This window comes from Anas platyrhynchos, chromosome Z (assembly GCF_047663525.1).
Source record: "Anas platyrhynchos isolate ZD024472 breed Pekin duck chromosome Z, IASCAAS_PekinDuck_T2T, whole genome shotgun sequence".
Taxonomy (NCBI): Eukaryota; Metazoa; Chordata; class Aves; order Anseriformes; family Anatidae; genus Anas; species Anas platyrhynchos.
The window spans coordinates 53,000,792-53,016,583 of NC_092621.1; the positions used below are offsets into that span (position 1 = coordinate 53,000,792).

A 15,792-nucleotide genomic window follows, 5' to 3' on the forward strand; every position below is an offset into this window, starting at 1 on the left:
AGAAATGAAACCAGGATTTGAATCAAGTAGTCATAAAAAGCAGGTTTTGTTCTTGTTAACCTGAACAGTCAAACAGACACTTTGATTTTAAACCTCTTTGGTGTAGTCAGGGAATAGAAAAAAGAACGTGATTTTTGTATTTGAGCAAAACAGTTCAATGTAGTGCAAAGGAAAAATGTACAACAAACAGCAGTGGAACTCATTGTAGGCCCAAAATGATTCCCTGAAACTATTTGACAAATGATTTTATACAGACATAACTTTGAGAAAACTGTTTGTGAGTTCAGCTAATGAAGTGGCTAAGAAAAAACTTGTTAAGAAAGCTGTTCTTTCAGCTCTACATTTTTGCCTCAAACATGAGTTTGCCACATTTCCCGATATTTTCTCATTTACGTTCTTCTAGAAGTCCAGGGGAATATTCTTCTTTCAAAATAGACGATGCAGAGCCACAGTGGCAGAGTGAGGGGACTGTATATCCAGCCCGTTTGCTACTTATGGGGCTGTTTACCATTCCATAAAATGGTGAATAGGAGCTGTGTTTTGCAGACATAACGCAGCTCACAGATAGTATTGGACATATGGGAACGACAGTGTTGATCTTGTGAAAGAAATAGTGCTGCATAATACCTGTTAGGAATGTTTAATTTTGGTCCACAGTTGATGAATCAAATACTGTTTTCTATTCATGCCGCTGTGACTGCCAGTGATCCCCAGGCAGAAATGGTTTATTAAAATGTTTGTTACCAGTGGAAGCCAAAGCTCCGTGGAGGCAAAATGCAAGAAAGTGATTTGTTGCTATACTGCATTTATGTGTTGTATTCCCTCCATGCAACATTTTAATCGATTATCATTTTCCCATGGCACAGGGAAACATTTTTAGTCTGATCTATATGTAAATGACCTGTGAGTGTGTGCAAGCACTGCGTAATATCTTTTATCTCTCTCATATCCTAATTGGAGGTGGTGATAATAGATAAAGGTAACCATCTGTACCAAAGGCATTAACACTTGCAGGAGCAGCTCTAACTTCATTTCTGATGTTTGCTTAAACACATGCAGAGAAAGCAAATCAGTGCTAAGCTCTTCTTGAAACTGAGAAAGCACGATACCTGTCCTTATTACACTAGGCAGGATGTTCCAATTTGTGAATCGCAGCTTTCATTTTCCTTTTGCGTAAAGGATAAAACAAGGAGCTTTCCTTCTCTTTCTCCATGAAACCTTCTGCTTAAGCTCTTTCCACAGAAAGGCTATTTTCAAGTGTACAAGCAATAGGGCTTCTTGCTGCTCTTTTAAAACTACAGCTGGTTAAATAGTTCCATGACATTAGCAGAACTTGAGACAGGTGTACAAGGTGCTTATTTAGCCTAAGTGTAACATGCAGACTTTCCCTGTTCTTACAAATCTCTCATTCTGTGTGCTGCCCATCATCTCAGTGGTTCTGATCCTGGATGAGCAAGCAGCAAGTGATTTCCTGGTTTGTGAACAATACAGCATTCCTGAATATAACGTAGCCTCTTGGTGTCTTCCCAGTAGGCCAGAACATGTACATGTAAATAGATTATCATTTCCATCTTCTCAGCTGTTCCATATGAAAATCTGAGTAACAGCTTACCAAACTCAGTATTTTCTTCCATGGTTTTCCCGGTCACTTTGCAACCTTCATCCTAGCGAAACAATCTACATTGTATATAGTTAATTGCTGTGTGTCAACAATGGGAATACCTACCCAAACCAGTGCCATCCCTGTCTTACCACTGGTGAGAGTCACCATGCTGCTCCTTTGTGGCCAGGGCCTGAGGACATGCTCAAACCAGAGTCATCTTCAGGTTTCTGGTCAGTGATGTCATGTTTTCCCTTTGCTGGAGAAGGCAATGCAGTGCTTTATCTCTCTGGGAAGCAGGTCCCTGCTGTCCACACTCTGCATTTGTCCACTCCACACCCACAATATGCGCTGATGTTTGCTGCAACCCCTGACCGTGCCAGGGTGGAGTCCATCAGCTGTCTTGGCCTCTTAGATCTTCGGGAAGAAGAAATACGGCAAGGCAGGGGTTTACAGCTATCTAGAAAGGAATTAGAGAGCTGCTTTATGGTGATAGATTTTCATAAACATTTGGGCCTGATATTGGGTGTCACAGTGCCTTTTGTCATTGTTTGTATCAGCACCAGGAGGAGACAAATTTTACGGTATCAGATGTTCTCCACTCATCTTGCAAGTACCCAACTACCTATAGCACAAACTGAGTGATGGACCACTCTGTTTATTTGAATTAAGTACAGAAGAAAACACTCAGATATGTTCCCTGTTCTTTTATAGAAGGCATATTTCTTAAAAGCTCAATTAAATGATTTTTTTTTCTTTTTTTTTTTTTTTTTTTTTTTTTTTTTTTTTTTTTTTTTGTAGCCCCTGGGAAATCTATAATGATTCTAGAAGAAGGGACATGTTAAAGATGACACACATATTGAAATCCTCTAATCACTTCATTTTTTTTGTGTAGTAAAACAGTTTTATTCCATACCTCCGATTTAAAAACAAAAACAACAAAACAAAAAAAACCCCTTCCTTATCAATAGCTCATAAGTATTAAGTTCAAGGACTTTATTAATGTGTTGTGCTTATTTCCTGACCACTGTAATTACAGTTGTTCACCTCAGAATATCTCCTTGCATTTTATGAGTGATATTTTTAAAATCTGAGAATTAAATACTCCTTTTAGTTAATCCCTTTCCAGTTGATTAGGCAAAAAATAATGCTCTGCTTGCACATTTTCACAGATGGGGTGACATACGGTGGCTTCTGCCACTGCGGGTATTTCAAGCACAATGCAGCTGAGAACTGTAAGGTCTGTGCCGGAAAGGAGTTGACATGAGTATGCAGATGAAGGTTTACATGGGGAATACCCAGCTGGGTTGACTTCTTACTTCACAGGTATTAGCTCAATTAACATTTTCCCCTGAAAAATTAAAGCCTACAAAAGATGCAAATGAAATACCCAGTTTTTCTTTCCTAAGCTACATTTCTCTATTGCCGTCTGTTATTTGCTGCATACAATAAGCTTATTTCTGGAGGTGTAAAATGAGTTTTTTCTCTAGGATTTGGCCAAGCACAGGTTGCACGTGTGATCTAAAGTCATGTTTGCCTGCTAAGGAAAGCAGGCTGTACATGTTTAACCCAAAGAAAACCAGGGTTCTTTCAGCTGAGGGTGAAACAACATTGTGCCTCCTAACCTGAGTCCTGACGTGAGGCCTTCTGTGATGGAGGAGACAAGCAAAAGTACCCATTCTGTCAGATTTGATAAGGGAAGATAGATTCCAACACAGAAAGGTTTGCTGTAGAAAGCAGCTTTCAGGTATTCTTGCAATCCCATACCTGGATCAGGTGAGGAGAACTGGCATGGTCCTAGGCAGGCCTAAGAGGGCGGGGGAGGCGAATATGGCCTGTTTTCCTTGCTTGGGTGATTTCCTTCACCCTCTCCCAACAAGGATCGAAGATGAATGCAAGCAGACTGCTCTCAGACGAGTACATCCCCTCAGTCTTGCTGCTGTCTGTGCTGCTGGGGTGACTTGGCTGACCAGCTGGCCACTTCTCCTCACGTTGCCCAGCACAGCCTGGCCCCAGCAGAGATCCGTGCAGCATCAGAGGGTGGCTCATTTACTGTGGGCCTGCATAACCTGGGTGGAGAGCCGTCTGTGGCAGCACACAGCAAACATGCGGTTTCTAGGTATTTTGTTCTTCATCTCAGTCTCTCTCTAATACCAGTAATATTACTTAAATGGCATTGTCCCACGTAGCCTGCAGCACAAGTCCCAGTTAATGAAAGGAACTCTATGATGCCTGTGTATGGCCACCTTGGGGTTAGTTAGGCAGCCAGTCATTTTATTGTGAGCAAGCTCCTCTGCCTTAATTCATCTCCTGAGTTTGGGAATGAGGCCTAGAAAGCTTTGAACAAAAAAGCCCAAAATGATGGGTTAGATTTCTGAGCAAGGCTAAATTATCAACTCCAATAATTCACCTCTCTCTTCTATTTTTTGATGCCTTGCATAGATAAAGATCTCTTTCCTGTAGAAACACAGTCTTGTCCCACATGCCCAGAAAAGTTGTCTCCCTCTTCCAGTCTGCAGTAAATAACCTCTTTTGTAGCTTCCTTTCCCTGTAGTTAGATTGAAATGAGTACTGATAACAGGCTTCTCTTCCTGCCTTAGTTGTTCTTCCCTGACACCCCAGAAAACTGCTTTTCTTGGTACCACTCAATGAGAAGTTCACCTGATTTTTTTTTTTTTTTTTTTTTTTTTTTTGCCAAAATTCAAGAGGTGCTCTTGCTGTTTATGGTAATGAGCTGCAGGTCTGTTAATCACACCAGGGAAATTTGCAGCTGTTGCAGAACTCGTCATCTACCTCTGCACCTGGCCAACACGGTCTGTTCATCACATCTCTCCTTTCCACCTGTATCTTGGTGTAATGAAAGCACAGCTGAAGGCTGGACTACCTCATCTGACAGAGAGAGCTATGGTGAGCACAGGTTGAATATGCTGAGCAGGATATAACTTGGCTAAATAAACTGATAGGCTAAGAAGATGGAAACTGGGAGCAGAACAGACAAGTTCTGCCACCAGGCTTCTCAAAGCAATCTCTAAAGTGGTGTTAGGCATCAAGAGCTGTGAGATACCTCAGCACTCCTGATATCATGCAGAAATGAATAAAGCACCCAAATAAACTGCAGGTAGGCGGGTACAAACTGAATGGACATGCAATGTGAAAAACATTTGCAGGTGGACTTGATCACCTGGACGCTGTAATGTACATCAGTGCCCATTTCCTTTAAAAAAAAAAAAAAAAAAAAGTACTTCTTTTTACCTCCTTACATTTTTATTTTTTTTTTAATGTTAGGAAGTCAATAAAATTGCATAAAAACCATTGATAAATAGTCTGTTGACCAATACAACTAAAGGAAAATGATTGTATATGAAGTTCCAACCTGGAGGGAAAGTTTTGAATGGCAGTAAACATTTAAGTGATTCCAGGTAGATTTCTGCTGCAGTGACAAAAAATAAAAATAAAATTAAAATTAAAAATAGCAGCCTGAACTAGAAAGCATTCTGATACTCATAAGCACCTTATGTTATAAGCACCTTAGGGTGCAGGAATACACCTGTTTTAGAGAGAATCCTCCCAGCAGAATCGGCTTTCCACTAGGAAACCCATGAGTCATAGCAATGATAGGCAAATTAGTTTAGTCATTCATGTGAAGGGCTTCAAATATCAATACTTACCAATAGGATCCTGGTATTCTGAAGTCCTGCACGTCACTGTATTTACTTGGAAGCTACTGATATCCCAGCAGTTTGATGTAATCAGTCTTGAAGAACTATCTTTTTTAGAGACCTGTAGTATTTCAGAACAAAATTTTTAAAATAACTTATAAGAGAGAACACCTATCAGCATGGAAGTCTGTCATAAAAATCAGCTCTTCCACCACACTTTACAACATCTGCACAGTCTCCAACTTTATATTACCTTGGTCATGATATGCTAAGTTAAGCAAATTGTTATTTCTAGACCTGTCTGTCAAGTGAAGGAGTTGTGCGCTGGTATCCAATTTGCCTAGGACCAGACAGACTGGCAAGAGCAGAACTTGGCTTTGAAACCAAGTATTTCTAGCTCCGGGTCCCCAGAATGTGTGGTCTGTAAGCATGGAACATTTTCCTCATACTTGGTGACAGGCAGCTCCAGTAATCACTGCTCACCTCTAATGAGAACGTAGACTTCTGCATTTTTGCTTTATCCAGCAGGTAGGTCTGTATCAACACAGGCAGCAGGGTGTACAGGAAAAGCTGAACAAAAAACAATGTTGTTTTAATTTAGAGAAGATAGTACTGATGGTTATGAGATCCCTATTCAGGTAATTACAAGAGTGCTTCAGGACAGAAAGGCGTAATCTGTTCTCTTTGTCCATGGTGGATAAAATAAAAGCCACAGGCTGAAATTACAGGAAGGGAAATTTTGATCAGACGTTTTCCACTTGTTAAGATAGTGAAACATTTGAAAAGATTGCCAGGACAAAGTAGGATATCCAGGCCTGGAATTACTAGGAATGGTTGAAATGGTGATCATGCATTTACGTAGCAAGTATGTGCTAGATTACCTTTTTTAAACTGGACTGTAGACACAAGAGTAGTAGTCCACGAGGCATGCAGGCAATGGAAAGACAATCTAAGAAACTCTGCAACCAGCAGGGAAGTGGCGGATCTCTGTCCTCTGCTCTGAGAAATTACTCCAAATGTTGGGGCAATAACAATAAATATGCCATTCTGTAAAATGGTGACACTTCGACCAAGTGCTGAGTAATGTATTTACTTGTGGCCCACCCTCTAAGCACCATCAAGACTTTGGGGCAGCACCCTGGGTATTTACTAATGAGTTGCACTTTGGTAACCAGGGAAGGTAGCCAGGTAGCCACTTTTTCTCAGAAGTCCTCTAGTTAGAGCCAGTAGCATTTCAAAGGGACCTGCTGTGTTGCTGGTGTTGCATCACCAATAATCCCCTGTGACAGTGGTGCATGCAAATCGCAAGGAGCTTCAACCAACAGTAGTAACGAGTGTGACATTACGTGAACTCTTCATTCCCATGGACTCACTCTTATAGCCCAACCTTATGCAATTCTATTGGCGTTTCCCATCTCCCATTTGTGTCTTTGTGAATACCTATAGCAGGCAAGAATATTGCCTAAATGTGCATACCACTAGCCAATGCTAACTGCTGCCCAAAGGGATGTGCTTCTCCGTGTCTTTTCTGCAGAACAAGCATTGATCAAGTGCTGATTTCCATTAACCTAATTTTCCCCGAGACCTCTGTCCTACTTCTGTTTGAAATTAGCTAACTGGTTCAAAAGATACTACAGGAGGTGGGGCAGATGAACAAACAGATAACAGGTAGCGTAACCCCGTAAGCTCTGTTTTCTTAGAAAACTGGGATAAAAAGAGCACTGTTTAATCAGGCTGCAGCTGCCTGTGAATTGGTCAAGTCTGGCACTTAAGAGAAAGTCTTCACCTCAAAAACCAAGGGACCAAATCCAGCACACTCCCTAGGGACACACAGTGAATATGAAACTCTCCCTGGCTGGTCTGGTTGAATACTTTCCAGTCCTATGTTCAGTGCTGCAGCAGCAGCCTGTGGGCACAGGAGCTGAAACCAGCCTTGTGGCTGAAAGACAGGACTGATTTCAGAAGGACTGGGTTTGGTTCCTGCGTGTGACAGTGCCTTCTTTTGGGAGTAGGAGTAGGAGAATTTAAGGCAATGGGTTGAAGGATATGGCAAAGCTAGAACAGGAGAATCACAGTACAAAGTGCTGCCTTACAGGACAGCTAATAATGTCTCCTTTTCATATGATTCATAGCAAAACAACAGCTCTTGAAAATGTCATTCCCATCTAATTATGACCTTTTTGGGTAAGAAGCAATGGTTAGAAACCATTCTTTATTTTTTTTTTTATTATTATTATTTTTTTCCTGTACCACAGGGTAAACTGTAGCTGTATGAACAGTTTTGGGTGGTTGTTAGTGTACCTTATTTACTGCAATATGCTCTGGTATTTGAAAGCATTCCACTGTGTTGCTCTTCAGGGTGGCTTTCATTCTCCAATCCATCCCAAGATTGTGAGTTTTCCCCATATTTGTTCAGCCAGTCACAGCAAAATCATTTGAATTACATGGTCCCATCTCCTGGGAATGATTCCACTCCATGCAGGGAGTTTTTGACCAGTGGATTGTCTTGTCAACTTTAGAGAAGATCTTGGTGGCTACAGATGCATTAGTCATAAGCAACAGGTTGTGTGGTATGTATGTTACCATATTACCATCACCCACACCTTTTACAGGGTCTGACATATAGGAAAACTCATGCTTGCACTGGCTGTTAGGACAGAAGACGTCAGTCTGTTCACTTCCACCAGTGTCCTCTACCAGATCTCCATGAACACACATTGGCCAAAGGGGACTTTTGGAGTCTATGCCAAGTATTCCCTATTCTTGTAAAATATCCCTTGGATCCCAGAAAACTTCCAGCCTTTATTAATTTAAAACATGGCTTTCCAAATGTAAAAAAGAAAGGATCTTTGGGTGTCTCTTTTTGCCAGGTGACCCTACTGCACATAGCACAATTCTTCTTTTAATGTCTTTGAATATTTTATATGCAGAAGACATCCTTGGTGAGGTACCTGCAAATCCTCTGGCTGTATCAAGTTCTGCTGTATAGCTTGAGGCCCACAGCTTCTGTACAAAGACTGCCTGTTGAAATGTTCATGTTGCATTTCAAAAACAGATTCCCTGCATTTCCTGCAGGTAGAAGGATTGCTGCCATGCCACCATATGATATGGATATTTTGGATTATCATAAGCCTGCTGTATTTGCTTTCATTTGTTTGAGATCAAAGCTATTAATTAAGCTAGTCCATCATTTAAGCAAGTTATTTTGGCAATAATCACTTTCCCATTATGAGAAGGAGAAGGGTTTTCTATTGTTCTCTTGGCTGTTGCTATCCTCCAGTGTAAATATGGCTGCATTTCATAGGTGTGTCTAAAAAACTGCTGCATGAGGAGTTCTTCGGAAAAAGTGAACCTTTTTATTTTACATATAGGAAACCAGTCTTTTATTGGTTCCAAGGGGGCTGCTAGCTCATCAGCAAATACTGACCTACTCAAAGACATAAAGAGCTCTCATCCAGCTCAGCAAATCCCTTCAAACTCAAATCCGAGTTGTGAGTTGGGTTTATTTATTTGGGCTCACTGATTGAAAGGCATTGCTTACTCAAGCAGGGAGGGAGTAGAAACAAACCTGAGTGCTGCAGTAGATCGTTCTCTTCTTTTTCCATCCAGTTCCAACAGCTCAGACTCAGGCAACACAGGGAAACGGAGGCCCCTTGAGGGCTCACTTGAGCAAGGTGGGCTCCTGAGACAGTTGTGCTGTCTGACAATTTCGTGGAGCTATGGTTGTGGTAAATGTGCTGGAGCTCTTGCCTCAGCATTGTGTTTGACCAATGTCTGAAAATGTGAGTATGGATCTGGGGTATTTGGGTTCCAGTTTTATAAAGCACTCATGTGCCTTGGTTAACTTCATGCAGGTAAGTAACTACCTGCAGTGGGACTGAAGCATGTAGTTAGTAGGGACTGACTGAGAGGCGCCACGCTGAAAGACATCTGGTTTATTGCCATGCAGAGAGCAGGCCTTTCATATTGACTCTAACACTTGCTTGCATCTGTGGTTTGATCATGTCATTCATGTCATTTAACTTCTCTACCTCAGTTGTTTCATCTGAGAAGTGAGAATGCTAGGGTTTGCCTTTTTACCAGGAGTAGGAGGATTAATTCATGAGTGTGTGCCCTGGACTTCAGAGAAGTCTGCCAGTATGAAAAACTATAATTAACAATTGTTTGTCTTGCGCTTGAAAACACTTGCACAACAGCCTGATCCTGAGCAGCGCTGACTGTTTGTCACTACTGCCCTAAGCAGTAAAGGTTAAATGTCCTTAGCAGGATCAGAAACAGACTAAAAATTTAACTTTAAGATAGCCAGTAGAAATCCAACATTTTTTGAACCACAGGAGGCTCCAAAGGCCAATGCAGTAAGCGATAGCTTTCCCTGACTCCAACAGACTTTCAACCCAAGTTTGTATCTCCTGCAACTGTCTCAGATACTTATAATTTCATCACCATGCATAACTTTTCATTTCTATTTCTCTCAGAAAACAGGAATCTAATGTGTTCTTCAGGCAAGGAGTCAAGTCCGTCTGAAATCCAAGAAACAGCATGTTGCTTCTGCACCAGCTCTCAAAAATCTAGTATCCTAATTTGAAATATAAATGGAAAAAATTTTGAAGGATAGGAACACGTTTTTGGGAGTGAGTGGCTTTTTCCCTTGGGCTGAATTTGGAATTGGATTTGAACTTGGGATAGTTATGGAGTAGTAAAGTTGGGTTTATGGAGCTGTAAAGACTCAGTATGATGTTAAAGGAGAAAAAATCAAACTCTCAGAAATGGAGCAAAGAAGGATTTTTGGATTCAAAGGAGTCAGGAGCAGCACATCAGTTTCATCTGGATCCACATGGAGATGGTGAGTGATATGGAATGGAACGGGAAATGACAGACAATGTCCACCGACGCCCTCAGTTGTTGAGATAGAACCCACTTCACAGGAGATTGGATCTGTATGCTAGAGCACTGTGTAGTCCATTTCATGCCTTCTGCAGTCCAGGTGAGAATTTCCTAAAAGTAAGGAGACAAAAAGAGGTAGATGCTTTATAGCCTGCTGGCCTGGCTTTCAGTACAGCCACCTAGGGTGTGGAGGAAGATGTATGGAAATCATGAAAAGTAATCCTAAGTGCTAGCCCAGGAACAGGCAGGAGCTGTTTCATCCAGTTGCAGGTGGAAAATAAAGGCTGAGTTACAGGAGGGTGGGGATGGGGTAGGAGTAAAGGTGATGGCAGCAATTCATTTGGGGGGGAAATGTAGAAAGAAAAGCTGAAATGGAAAGTAATGCTTCTTGGGGAGAGCATTTTGTTTGCACAGAGTGGGCCTGGATAGATCTGGCATTTGGCACAGCTTCCAGATGGTGGTCAGGACTAAAAGTGGGGTGGGTGGGAGCTTCCTACAGCTTTCCTGCTGCTTATGCAGAAAGGGATGTTGAATGTCAAGTCTGTGTTCCCATCTCACTGACGGAGTGCTGACCTCTGGCCAGGGGCAGGGTGGAAATTAATAACTAGCTAGGGAAAGAGCAATATTAAGCAGATAAGTGATTGCATGAGAGATAGGGAGTGGGAAATGGGAAATGTACGGTAGTAGGGCTGGGACCCTTCCTTAAGGAGGCAGCAGTGGTATGAAACAAGAGTACAGAGGAGTTGAGAGCTCCTGTGCTGGGGTCCAAGTTTGAGTGCTGTAGAAGGCCAGGGTTGTGAGGAGCTGGTGTTGTGAGGAAATGGTGAGGTACATGAGAGGGTAGAAATTTAGGGGATACATGCTGGGCTTGACACCTGGGAAGGGAAGAAAGAGCATAGAAGGGTTTGAAAGGAGGTCTTGGGTCTTGCTTTGGAGAGGACCAGTAAACACTGTAGGGGATTTGCCTGAGAAGAGAGGCCAAGGTCTTCCTCTGGTGGCTCCTTTTCTGCATACAGTTTCAGTGTGTGATTTATGCATACACTCCCATCATCTGATGCAAAGCTATGCCTCGCTTCTCACTATATCCTCCCAGGAATGGCCTTGTTGGCTCTTGTTCCCCTAGGGCTTTTAATCTCTTTATATGACCCTATAAAGCCGATGTTAACCCAGCAGGCTCTGCAGTCCCCTTGTTTGGCAGACTGCCTCCAGGAAAAGGGCTATGGACAGGAGAAAATACAATACCCCCCAGCTGACAGCAGAGCCCTGTGAGCTGCAAACTGGAGGCTGTTGTCATGGTGTTGTACCTGGTACCGTGACCTGTCTCTGGTGTCACTCTCCCATGGGACACATAATACCTTCGGCTCAGGTCTTCTTTGGCTTTGGCTTCTGTTCTCTGCTGTGGGATCTGTGTCTTTCTTTGTTTAGAAAATCTGTCAAGAGAACCGTCTGCAGAAACCTTTCCCTTCCAACCAAAATCAGTATCAATTTGTCCACACTTGCTGGGCTTGCTCTGTCCAAGTGAAATTTGCTTAATTGTCTGTTTGTAACCTTGCATCCATTGTTTGTGACTCGTGTGTGTTCACTGTATGGAGAGATCCGAGGAGGGATGTGGATGAACAGGGTCATTCCTAGCCGTTTGTTACCCACATCCATGGCTGTTCTGTCTAAGGAGAGGAGAAAGCTGAACATGGCTGTTTGACATCTCACTTGCCTAAAGAGCTCCATTCTGCTTGTTGGACTGAAGAAGTAAAATGAGAGGCGATATCTGCATGAGGACAAATTTCTCATGTCCAATTAGAAGCAGAGTCCTGCTGCTTGTGGTAAAGACAGTGAGATGAAACATAGATGGCCAACCCATCTCTTCTTGTCACCTTTCCAATATGGTGAGGCTGCTTTATTTGGTTGATTTTAATAGCTTCATTCTCAATGGTATTAATTCACTCTGCAGCTGTAGCATTTCAGGTAGTGCCTGCTGCATCGCTGTCCCAGAGCTGTGGGACATAATGATCCCATTTTCAGAGGACTGTGGGGTGGTGTCTTATGCTTGCCTGACTCTAAAAGCTGCTTGTAGCATACCAATGAAGTCATAGCCTTAGCTGCAGCAATCCTCCTCAGACTCTGTTTTTCCACACACTGTTAGTACTGTTAAAAGGTGATACTTACCCTACCAAAAAAATAAAATAAAAAGCCATTGAGCACATCCCTCTCTTCCCCTCCACTCTCGGTGGCTTGGCATCTGATGTGCAGTCCCAGTCGAGTCTGAAAAATCTGTGGCAGAAGAAAGAAGGCACACATGAGCTGGGGAAAACCATACAGGGGGATTTTACAGGAGGATCCCGGTGTTTCAGGAAACCAAAAACACAAAGCCACAGTACCTTGGCTTGAAATGTAAGTTTCCCTTGATCATAACATACCATACAGTTTCAGTTTTTGGCATCTCTTTTTGGAGGTCAAGACCAGAATGATTTATGTGAGACTGGCTAAGGTCTTCCTATAAAGGATATCATTCTGCAGAATCCTATATGTTGTTCTGGAGGGGAAAAGACCACCTGGAGCTTTTCTGTTCTGCTCAAATGCAGTGTGGTCCCCTCCTGTGTGTGCTGGATTGAGTGCACTTTTGAACACTTCTGGACTTTCCTTAGTGTCAAAGTTCTTTTTAAGATGAGGTTGATGTTCATGGAAAACATTCTTTCTTCTCTTGGTTGTTAGTCCAGCTGTGTGTGTCAGATTGACTTGTGGGGCTGGTGCGATGCATTGTCAGTGCTGGAATCACAGAAACCCCCCTGCCAAGCAGGGTCATCCAGAGCACCTTGCACAGGATCGTGTCCAGGTGGGTTTTGAATATTCTCCAGAGAAGGAGACTTCACAACTTCTCTGTGCAACCCGTACCAGTGCTCTGTCACCCTTGAAGTAAAGAAGCTTTTCTCCATATTCAGATGAGAATTTCTGTACTTCATTTTGTGCCCATTGCTTCTCATCCTACCACCGGGCACCACTGGAAAGAGTCTGGCCCCCTCCTCTTAACACACTCCCTTCAGATGTTTATACACATTGATAAGATTCCTCAATAAGGTTCCTCCCTGCCCAGCTCTCCAGCAGGCCCAGGAAATGGAAGGGTGCTCTCAGCTGTCACCAGTGGCCTGCTCAGGAGGGACAGACCCAGTGCTGACAGGCTGATCTGGAGCCCTTTTTGCTGAAGAGAAGGCCAGAAAGAGATTTGATTGAGGTGAGGGAGGGAAAAGATTAAGAGAGGAAATAACAGCAGAGTCCCAGGAGGTAACTATGAACCTTACAAAGCAGGGCATTCATCAGGATTTTCTGCGTCGTCCAGTTTTGCTGGGGCTAACAAGGACGTTTCTGAAGGACCGGGACAGGCACATCAGGGGAGGTACCTGTGCTGTGAGGTTTTTCAGAGAGAAATGTCAGATTGGAGATCTCCAAAGAGGATGGATGAGATTTCTCATCAAAAGCTCTAATTTTGGCCAGTTAAAGGACAAATATCACTATCTGGCTGTGCAGGCAGGGAATGTCTGTCATTTCCTTTCCTCCCAAGGAACATGTCAGATGGAGGAGGGAGGGAAGTGAAATCTCTGGAGAGAAGAGATGGAGGATCTGGAAAAATCACATTTCCCAGAGTCCTGGGCATGGTGAGACTCTAGGGAATTGTCAATGGGGGAAGAAGCAAGGCAAGAATCAGTTAACCCCTGAAAGACAAATTTCCAGGCGTTTTGAGTGAAAAGCCAGCCCTGCTGGAGAATCTGCAAGGAAAGAACTGGATGAAGCATAATGATGCTGGCACAGATCTTAGTACCACTCCCCACAACAACACCAGCTAACCTGCCATGTGTGCACCGGCCATGGCTGCCACCCAGGACTTTACTGTAATGATTTATTACCACTGTCTGTCTTTTCTTAAAAATAATAGAAAGGTTTCACATGCCCAGCTCTTTCCTAGTGTGGACCTTACCTCCGTTTCTGCTGTTCCCCTTGTGCCATTACAGCTACTTTTCCAGGCTTAAGTCAGAAAGAAAGGGTTGTGACTGTTCTTCTGAGTAAAACAAGAAAAAAAAAATATGTTTTCGCAGCTGTTTCCAGAGAAGTCCAGACACACAGGAGAAAATCCAATAAATGATTAACTCAGTATTTCCATCTGTGGGTAATGGTGTTTCTGGTGGCGTTTTCTTTTTTTATTATTATTTTTTGTATTATTATTATTATTTTATTGCTAGCCTTCTCTTTCCCCCACGGAAAGAGGCAATCTCTGTTTGATTTGAAATGCAATGTCCTGAGCTGTTTTCTGGCGAGCACCTGGATGATGGCTTACATGTGTTTTTTCCCCTTTGAATGAGGAGGAATAAATTGGAAGTGAGTTTCCTGTACTCCTCTCATCTCCCCGTGAGAGGGGAATAATGAGCAAGAGAGCACCTTTATAGCCAAAAGATTACAGAGGTTGTGCATTGGTTATTCTTTACAGACCAATTATTGTGAAATACTCCTTTTTTTTTTTTCTTTTTATTTCTGAGGGGGTAGGGTTGTGAGAGAAGGTATTTTCGGCAGTGAATTTTTGACCCATAAGATCAATGTTTGTGTTGGGCAGCCATGGGAGGAGGACAGTGCCAGCAGGCCCAGAACAGGCACTGTCACAGCAATGCCAGCCCCACCGTCCCACCCAGCATCTCCTTGTGCAGTTTGGCACGACTCCCCCTGTGCGATCCAGCCATCCCTCCTGGTGCTTTCATCAGCTTCTCATGCTGCCACCCATCGTGTCCCACAGCTCCTGGCCTCACCTCCAGCTTCCTGTGTCCTGGTCTGGCAGCCGGGTCGCCTGCCCTCACATTTTGCATGTCTCCAGCTCACCCGCGCTGCTCCTGCTGCCACTGGTAGCTGGCGGCATGGGGACCTGGGGGTGGTGTCAGTGCCCCTTGCTGTGGGATTTGCAGCAGCTTACCCACTAAACCAGGCTGCAAATTCATGCTGAGTTGACTGTTTGCCACCTCCACAAAGGTTGGTTGCTGGATTTCTGCCTCTCTCCCTCTCTCCCTCTTGTTTTTCCCCCTAGATTGCTCTGTGTTAAAATACATGCCATTTGGTTGAACTTAAATCCTTAAGCAATTCAGAGCACTCTGTAGATATGACAGCACTCATAACTGCTTTTTTTTTTCTTTTTTTTTTTTTTTTTGTGCCAGCTTTTGCTGCAATCATTTTTTGATGTAGCTAACTGAAAACTTACATCAAGCTTTTGGACAAAAAAACATATTTTCCTTCATAAAAACACTATAAACGTCCCATTTCCCTGATGAGTGCCTGTTCATAGTAATGTTTTGGGATTTAATATGGCCCTGGTGCAAGAAGTGATGATTGATGGTGCAAGAAATATCGCCTTCCCTTGTGCAAACCTCGGGGAGGGTGGTGCCAAATCCCATCACCCTCCCTAGCAGTGAAGCAAACTCACTTAGATGCCAGCGTGGCGGAGGCTTGTGGATCATCCTCCCCAAAGCCAGCAAACACTCTCCTCTCCCAGCCTTATGGCACAGAGCGTATTCCTGACAGCCCAAACGTCTGGGTGACTCAGGCCAGAAGCCAGGCCCAGGGAGAAAATGTCAAATTCTTCTCAACTGAACACAAATAGGAAAAAAAAGGCAAATCGAA

The 15,792-nt window shown here is 43.1% G+C and overlaps 2 long non-coding RNA genes across 2 annotated transcripts; both read right to left on the bottom strand.

The window, feature by feature from the left end:
- Positions 1-2,888: 2,888 nt before the first annotated feature.
- On the bottom strand, positions 2,889-5,605 carry LOC140000829 (uncharacterized). The gene is made up of 2 exons (XR_011806060.1): positions 5,269-5,605; positions 2,889-3,937 (listed from the first exon to the last, which is right to left on the bottom strand). It is a non-coding gene; the product is annotated as an uncharacterized lncRNA (long non-coding RNA).
- Positions 5,606-7,586: 1,981 nt separating this feature from the next.
- LOC113840322 (uncharacterized) lies at positions 7,587-14,238 on the bottom strand. Its single transcript, XR_003493123.2, has 3 exons — positions 14,111-14,238; positions 12,307-12,411; positions 7,587-10,254 (listed from the first exon to the last, which is right to left on the bottom strand). It is a non-coding gene; the product is annotated as an uncharacterized lncRNA (long non-coding RNA).
- Between the last annotated feature and the right edge of the window lie 1,554 nt (positions 14,239-15,792).